The sequence below is a fragment of the Octodon degus genome, unplaced genomic scaffold (assembly GCF_000260255.1).
Source record: "Octodon degus isolate 3935 unplaced genomic scaffold, OctDeg1.0 scaffold00049, whole genome shotgun sequence".
NCBI lineage: Eukaryota > Metazoa > Chordata > Mammalia > Rodentia > Octodontidae > Octodon > Octodon degus.
This window is the reverse complement of record NW_004524625.1, coordinates 8,911,279-8,919,496: the sequence shown is the minus strand read 5'-3', so window position 1 is coordinate 8,919,496 and position 8,218 is coordinate 8,911,279. Positions and strand designations below refer to the sequence as shown.

The following is an 8,218-nucleotide window of genomic DNA, read 5'->3' as shown; positions in this document are numbered from 1 at the left end:
AACATTATCTGTTTTCATGGGACAGAAGTCTAGGTTGGGTCTCTCTAGTCTCACAAGCTATCATCTAGGGGTTAGAAAAACTGCACTTTTTTGGTGGCTTTAGGGATCAATTTTTTTCCTTTAGAATTATTTTATTAAATCATTAATGTACAACAGCTTAACTCTATACATGCACTTAAATTTTTTAAAGGAAAAATGTTATGTGTTATTACACCATGATCCTGGCTAACAGCTTTTCAAAACTTTGAGAAAAATCTTTAAAAAGGTTTCACATGTCACCTGAAACTTACAAATTTAACATCATCAAAGAAGGAACGCTTCTACACTCTTACAAAGACCACTAGAAAGAAACAACAATTAAAAAGCTAAGAAACTGTCTCAAAGGCATTTTTACAATCCTTCCAACACAGTAAGGTAATGCTGTTAAATAGTCCAATCCATTCACACAACGGCTCTCTGCATCCGCTGCGGTGTCTTCTGTCATATCACACGCATGACTGAGACAAGAGTTTCCTTAACATCGTTATTTCGATGAAGCTGTTCTGTTACCTCTGGGCTCTCATCCTCTCCTGTTTATACAGTGAAGTTGATGGTGAACAGGAAGAAGCTCCATATCGGCTCCTCCCACCATAACCTCCACTTCCTCCACTGCCTCCTGGACCATAATTTCCTCCACCATATGCTCCCCCCACTTTCCTGCTACAACGTTTCCACTTTTCACTGGACCATAGTTAGAGGGTTGCTGGTGATAATTTCCAAAATCATTGTAATTTCCACTTCCATAATTTCCTCTTCCATAATTGTCATAACCACCTCCATGGCCCCCACCCTGGTTTCCATATCCAGGTCCTCCACCACTATAGCCTCCTCTTGATCCTCCATAACCAGGGCTACCTCCAAAATTGCCAGCTCCTGGTCCTCCTCCATACCCATTATAGCCATCCCCAAATCCACATCCACCACATTCTCCTCTAAAGTTACTTCCTGGTCCTGGCCCCAAATTCCCGCTGCCACCCCGTGAATCCCCAAAACTAAAATTCCCTCCTCTTCGACTCCATGCCCTCAGGACTTCCTGAATTTCTTGTCTAGACAAGGCCTTTCTTACTTCTGCATTATGACCATTAATGGTGTGGTATTTATTTATTTATTTATTTATTTATTTATTTATTTATTTAGTGTGTGTGGCCAGCTCAGCCCACCGTGGGGCGGCTCCCTGGGGCTGGCTGGCATGTGGTGCTGGGGATTGAACCTCGGTCCCTGTGCTTTGCTTAGCTTAGCTTGTTCTAAGAAGGTGCTTTAGACCACTGAGCCATCTCACCAGCCGGTGTGGTATTTTTGCAACACAACTTTATCCACACGATCATGGTCATCAAAAGGAACAAAGCCAAAGCCTCTTTTTTTTTTTAAATTTATTATTTTTTTAACAGACTATCAGGAATTATTTCAGTGGTATCAGTTTTTCCATATTCTTCAAAGTAATCTCAAAGGTGATGCTCCTCAGGATCTTCTGTAATCCACCAACAAACAGTTTCTTCACAGTCGCATGCCAGGCTCTTGCTGCAGCCCGTTTTGGTTCAACCACTCTCCCATCAATTGAGTGAGGTCTTTCAGCCATGGCAGCATTAACCTCAGCCCTGGATGAGAAAGTTACGAAACCAAAGCCTCTCTTGCAGGATCCCTCATAAGCACACAATCTGTCAGTTTTCCCCATGGCTCGTAGTAGTTTCTCAGACTTTCTTCTGTGGTTTCAAAACTTAAGCCTCCAAGAAAGAGCTTATGAAACTGTTCCTTTTCTCTTTTTCCTCTCCAAAGGAACAGTTTCTGAAGTTTTTTCCATCCTGGACTCAGGCGCTTCAGCCCGATTTCCTGCAGCCTAGCGAAATGAGAGACATCTCCGCGGATGAACACGAACCGGACTGGTCTTGGCGCTGTGGTGAGAACTGCTGCCGCTGGAGAAACACCGCTAACTGCACGTCCACATGACATCCGGTGCTGCCGCTGCTTCGGTTTTGTTTAGCTAGGTGGTAGGATGAAATTCTATGCAGTGTTACTGAGGTTAAAGTCCGTGTTTTCTTGCTGACTCTTGCCAGAGTTTGCTCGGCACTGCTAGAGGCCACGGGCATTCCTGGGCCTGAGGTCTCCTCCTCCATCTTCAAAACCAACAGTGGTAGCTTAAGTATTTCTCAAACTTTCAACCTTTCTTTTCTTTTTTTTTTTTTTTTTGGCAGAACCGGGGATTGAACTCAGGCCCTTGCGCTTGCCAGGGAAGCACTTATTCCACTGAGCCATCTCCCCGGCCCCTTAACTTTCAACCTTTCTGACCTTTTCTGCCTTCTTTTTCTTCTGCAGCATATTTACAATGCACTTTTCTGCTGGTTTTTTTTTTTTCTTTGATTCCATGGCCCTTTATGCCAGTACCTAAATTAGTGTTTGACTGAATAACCACACGATGGGAATACTGATGGTGGGGATGCGTTTAGCATTCTGTCTGCTGCAGAGCACCTAGTGGTACTAAGGATTTCTAATTGTGTGGACAACTTTCTAATTTACAACGGTTGTTCACAGTAATTTGATTTTCAGTCACTCACTAGGGGGTGTTTTCTCCATCTCACAAACAAGGAAGCTCCGTGTAGGGTATCTTCTGTGGTACACCTCTCTGCTCTGTCCTTGTTATCGGGCAGACGTTCCTCTTTTAGCTTTGTTTTCTGATCTTGGTGCTAGGATTGCCTTTTAGACTTGAGCACAGGGACTCATCCCCAGGAATTCCATCTTTTCTTTTGTGCCAGCGCCTTCCAAAATTATTTTTATTTTTGTTGTATTGATCTCCACATTGCACTAACCAAATGAAACACTTTATCTTTTGGTGTTGTGATGATAGTTCATACTAAAAATGCCCATCAAATATGGTAATAAAATGGTACCAAATTTCAGTTATAAAATGAATAACTTTGGGGATCAAATGAAGTTTTGTGGCTATGGTCAGCAATGCTATAATGTATATTTGAAATTACTAAGAAAATATATCTTAAGTGCTCTCACCACAAAAGTTACTCTGTGAGCAGACAGGCAAGTTGACTAACTCTGTTATGACAATTGTTTCACAACACGTGCATAAAGCCATCATAGATGCGTTAAATTTAGAACGTTTCATCAGTCATATCTCAATAAAAGTAGAAAAAATACCCCCAAATTCTTAAGGACTAATAGGGAAGAAAAAGACTTGGCGGAGAATACAAACAATTCATTCATAAAAGAAAAATGCCAGTGTTCGATAAATATGTTTAAATTATTTTCAACCTCATTGATAATTATATAAATAAATATGAGATATTTTCATAAAACAAAAAAGCAACTCATTAATACAACAGGTTGTATAATTTTGTCAGAACGCAAAATTCTTACTGCTGTTTAAAAATTGCCTGTCCTGTTGTGAGGTGGCAGTTATATACCTACATTCTTTTCTTTGGCCAGTCAACCGGGTGCTCCTCACACCTTTGTGGTATTGTTGGATAGTGCGCTCTCTCTCTCTCTCTCTCTCTCTCTCTCTCTCTCTCTCTCTGTATTTGGTACAGGGTCTCACTACACAGCTCAGACTCATAGTGATCCTCCTGTTTTCAGCCTCCCCAGCGCTGGGATTACAAGATGTGTACCACTATGCCTGGTCTTGGTGGCCAGTTTAGTGCACCTGAGGCAGGGCTGTCATGGCTTGTGGTACCAGGGATCAAACCCTGGTCCCTGCACTTGCCTAAGCAGGCACTTAATCCGCTGAGCTATCTCACTGGCCTTTCTTTGTGGTATCAGGCATTGAACTTGGGACCTTGAGCTTGAGAGGCAGGCACTTATTCTACTGAGCTTTCTTCCCAGCCCTCTTTCTTGTATATAGCCTGTATCACTGGATCCTGCATTTTTGGAAATGCTATATGCTAGAATGGAAAGAATGTAAGCTGTAGAGTCAGTGGAAGTATTCTCAACTGAGCATAGGATCTTGGGCAATTTACCTAACCTATCTGAGTCTAAATTTCCTCAATCATAAGGTGGGAACAAGTACATCTGCCTCTCAGATTTGCTGTAGAATTAAAGAATTAATTGCATACTGGTGCACATGGCACAGTGTCTGATGTTAGCTGTCTGACAAATTTCAGCTGTTATATTGATAACTGTTCCTGTTCCTACTTCTACACCCTAGTACTCTCTAGTGGGCATTCAGAAGATCAGAACCCATTTTTACTCATTTTAAGATCTTTGCTTCATTTGCTAGTACAGAATAGGGTCTGAATAATTTCTTGAATTCAATTTAAAATAAACTCTAAGACTGTATTTCTCTTAACTATTTCCACATCATTTTGTGGAGAGAATTCTTGAGATGAATATGATCGGTTGCTCCTGTTCCATAGCTATTAATTGAAAAAATGCAACTGGAATATATTATTTTTCCTTCTTTTTAGTGATTTTGTTTTTGCTTGTCCAGGTTCACTCTCTCCAGCTCTGAATTGCCCCCGGTGTGTGGTTTTATTAGCTTTGTGCTCACCCATGCTCTTGGCAGGGGCTGGCATTTTTTGTACCGAGATGTCTAGTTTTTCCCATAGTCCTCAGCTACTGGAGCTGCGGGTGACTCCCAGTGACTTGTATCTTCCTTTGAGGACCTCCCCAGCAAATTTCTTTCCAAGAACTTCTGTGCTGCCATGATTGATAATTTGTGGAAGTGTCATCTAAATGGAGTTCCTGACTGTACCTGAAGGGCTACAGAACCCGAATGATGTGTGCTTTAGACTTTTTTTTATAAGAAAACTTGAAAGATAAAACCCTTTTGATTATATATGTCTTTTTAGCTATTTCCTAGGATAGAGGAGGGATGGGACATAAAATATGTAGGCTAAAACACTTAACTCCAACTTAGTCGGGTTGCTATCACCTTCTACTAGGTTTGTTGCAATGACTGGTCTACTGGGCTGCCTGCTGCCTTTCCTCTGTCTTAGTAATTATTCATGTAGCAACAAGGAAAATGAGGTATCTTTACCATGAAAGCTCATTTTATTACTCTTTTATCCTTCATAACTTTGTAATTCTGAGTGGTTTAGTTATTAATGTGCCATCCAGTTTGTTGGCGATCTTATCATTTAGGACAAATCTAGCTTTCCCAAAGCATTTTCCTTTCTTTTGATGTTGCTGTCCCTGGATACCAGGAACCCGTGAAGTGAACCCCCCAGTTTTCTGCAAGGTGTTAGGGAACACAGCAAATAGAACAAGCAAGAGACAAATAGCAGTGAAACAGGGATCTGGGCTGCCAGCTGTGCATGGGGAGCAGAAGGCCACGAGGCAGCCAGAACCTCAGCATTTAGTGATCACTTTCCCACTGAGGATAACGGCGAGGGGATGCAGCTGTATGTGCTAGGGAAGTGGCCAGGCAGGCAAGGCTTGCAAAGGAAAACAACGCATTCTCGTGAGAGGAACAGAACAGCCAGCTTCAGGCTGTGCTTAAGGAGAAACTTGTTCCATCATAGGTTCTGGGAAGGAATTTTCTCTGAGGTCACACAGGCAGTGGCAAAGACTCTGTCTCTTATCTTGGCCCCACCCTCATGGCCACAGCTCTGGGCTCAAGTATGGCCACTGGTGAGGGGCAACACTAGCCCAGCATGCCAGCTGCTTGCATCCATGAAGACATGGGCACGGCCTCAGCCAGGCTCACTATTAGGAGAGTCACCTCTATACAGCCTGCACTGCTTGCAAGAAAGTAAATCACAATTGGGCCTGGGGGAGGGTGACTTGGAGGTCCTCCATGCCTGGGATTGAGCCCAGAAACTTTGAAGTGAGTGATGTCCATTGCTTTCTGTATATTTTGGGATCTTATTTCATTGCTCAGTTACCCAGGGTGGGCTTGACCCCATGATTTTCAAGATCCCAGGTGCATGCCACCATGACTGGCTCCCAAAGCATTTGCATTTCATTTGTCACTCCTCCTAATTAAAGAACCAAACGCAACCTGTGCATTGAGCTCATTACTATTTTTGATCATTAGGGTAGAGAATAAATAACACTAACCTTTACTCTTATACCAGATAAGTGAATTAGCTATTTATTTAGACTTATTTATGAACTATAATCAGAGATATGTAGTGGTCAGTTGTGGTTCCATCAACTCTGATAGTCATGTGCTTCGGAAGTTCACTTCTCAAAAGTTCAGTTTTCTTATGTGTAATATAGAAATACAGTACTGTCAGTATCACCTCAGGCTGTGGGAGAGCTCTCCTCTGTCTTACTGTGAATGTAATAAATACTCAGTGAGCTGAGGGACTGAGGGTGGGTACAGTGGTAAAATACTTGCTTAGCTTGCACCAGGCTAATCTTCAGCACAGTCTTCTGGCTCAATGCTTGTGGACTTTGCCCTGGGTACTGCTCTTCACAGGGCTGTCACTGAGCTTTGCAACTGTCTGTGACCTTCACTCTGCCTGGTCTGGCTTCCAGGTGGTACCAGTCTTGGGGTCCTTTTAAGTTCCAGTATTCAGTCTCCAGATTTCTGAGTTCCAGTACTGCCTGGTTGTCCCACCCCACCCCACCCCACCCCTGCAGTGTTCACAGCACATGTTGGTGGGGGGAAGAAAGACCTTGCACTGTCAGTGTCACCTCAGGCTGTGGGAGAGCTCTCCTCTGTCTTGCTGTGAATGTAATAAATACTCAGTGAGCTGCTGAATTTGAGGGGATTGCTGGACTCTTGAGATCTTGTTTTAGACAATGCATCAACTCCTATTGGCTTCTGAAATCCCCAGGGTGGCCTGACTCTCAGGGCCTTTGGCCTCAAGAGTGGCCTCCATGTCCACTTGTGACATAAGGGAATCCTTTGGGGGTGAGGCTTGTGTGTGTGTTCCCACTTTTGAACCTACTTTCCTCTGTGAAGTGCCTCTTTGTTTTACTGAGGCCTCTGTCATGTTTTTCTGACTCAATTCCTCAGGAAGCTCTTCTTGCACAATGTAAAGGGTAATACATACTTTTTTGGGCCTTACAAATTCATGCTTTTTTCCTCAGTCTTCAACTCTGAGCAACAACACTGGCTAAAGCTGGATGCATATTGATATTTGTAATAGAAAAAGGGCTTCTGAAAGGAGGTAGGGTCTGTTCTTCTGAATAGAGTTAATTCCTTGATGAGTTACCTGTAAGTTAAGGTCTTACAAATGTAAATATATTGCTCCCTAGAGATTTTACAGTGCATTATCATATTGAAGAAAAACACTTCTCTCTCTAGCAGGGTGTGATTCTGGATCTCATCCCTTATGAGGGCCCTGGCTACTGGGCTGAGGGTCACTTGACTCTACTTGTTGCTCCTTGGGCCTGCAGTGGACATTCTCCCGGCTCTCTTAAAATGGGGTGGTAGTGCCAGCCAGCACTTAATGAATCTGATTATTCTCGTTAAAGCAGCTGCGCTCACCACTGTACCACCAACATCACATTGATCATTCTTCCGATTCTGAGGCTACTTCTGGTAAAAGCTGGTGGTTGCACGGAGACATCAGGGCTGGTTACTTCATCCTACCGCATACACAGTGTTCAGCTCAATATGAGATTAGTTTCAGTTCACATGACATGAGCCCAGGCTGGGGCTGGGTAACTTCATTTTGAAGTTAGAGCAGCCTGCTCTCTCTAACTCCCCAGTGACAAGCCTGCTTCACTCTCACTAACTGGACTATGGGTTCCTTGCAGTCACAGAGGTTCATGTTGTTCACATTAGAACAACAGAGTTTAGTATCTGAACCTGCCATTTAGATGACATTCGAGGACGTGTGTACTGAAGTGAAGAAAACAAAAGCAAAATCAGGTAGCCCAGTTCAAAACAATCTTGAACCCTTTTAACAGGGCAATGCATGTGTATGAGTATCTTGGAAAAAGTTCTGAACAGCTCATCTGCATCTCAACATGCTCTACTTCTCTGGGCAGACCCATTGCTCACGTTAAGCAGTTATCTGGGCTAGCCCCTGTCCGGAATCTTCAGGATGTACATTGTCTGTGATGTCCCCGTCTCTGGCTCCCCTCTGACCTCTTTTTTTTTGTTTTTCATCAGATATTTTATTTTAAAGAAAAAAACCATAAAAACAATGGTACAAAATCTCAAAACAAGATTTTAGGAGAGTAACAATGGTTAGTACATTGTGTGTTGTTATTGCCAAAGTAGTTTGTCATATTACAAGACATAGGCAAGAAATAATAAATAAACAACATAGGTACAAAC

General features: G+C 42.8%; 1 pseudogene; it reads right to left on the bottom strand.

Annotated features, from left to right (window-relative positions):
- Window positions 1–545: 545 nt before the first annotated feature.
- Window positions 546–1,837, bottom strand: LOC101574240 (annotated as a pseudogene).
- Window positions 1,838–8,218: the final 6,381 nt, after the last annotated feature.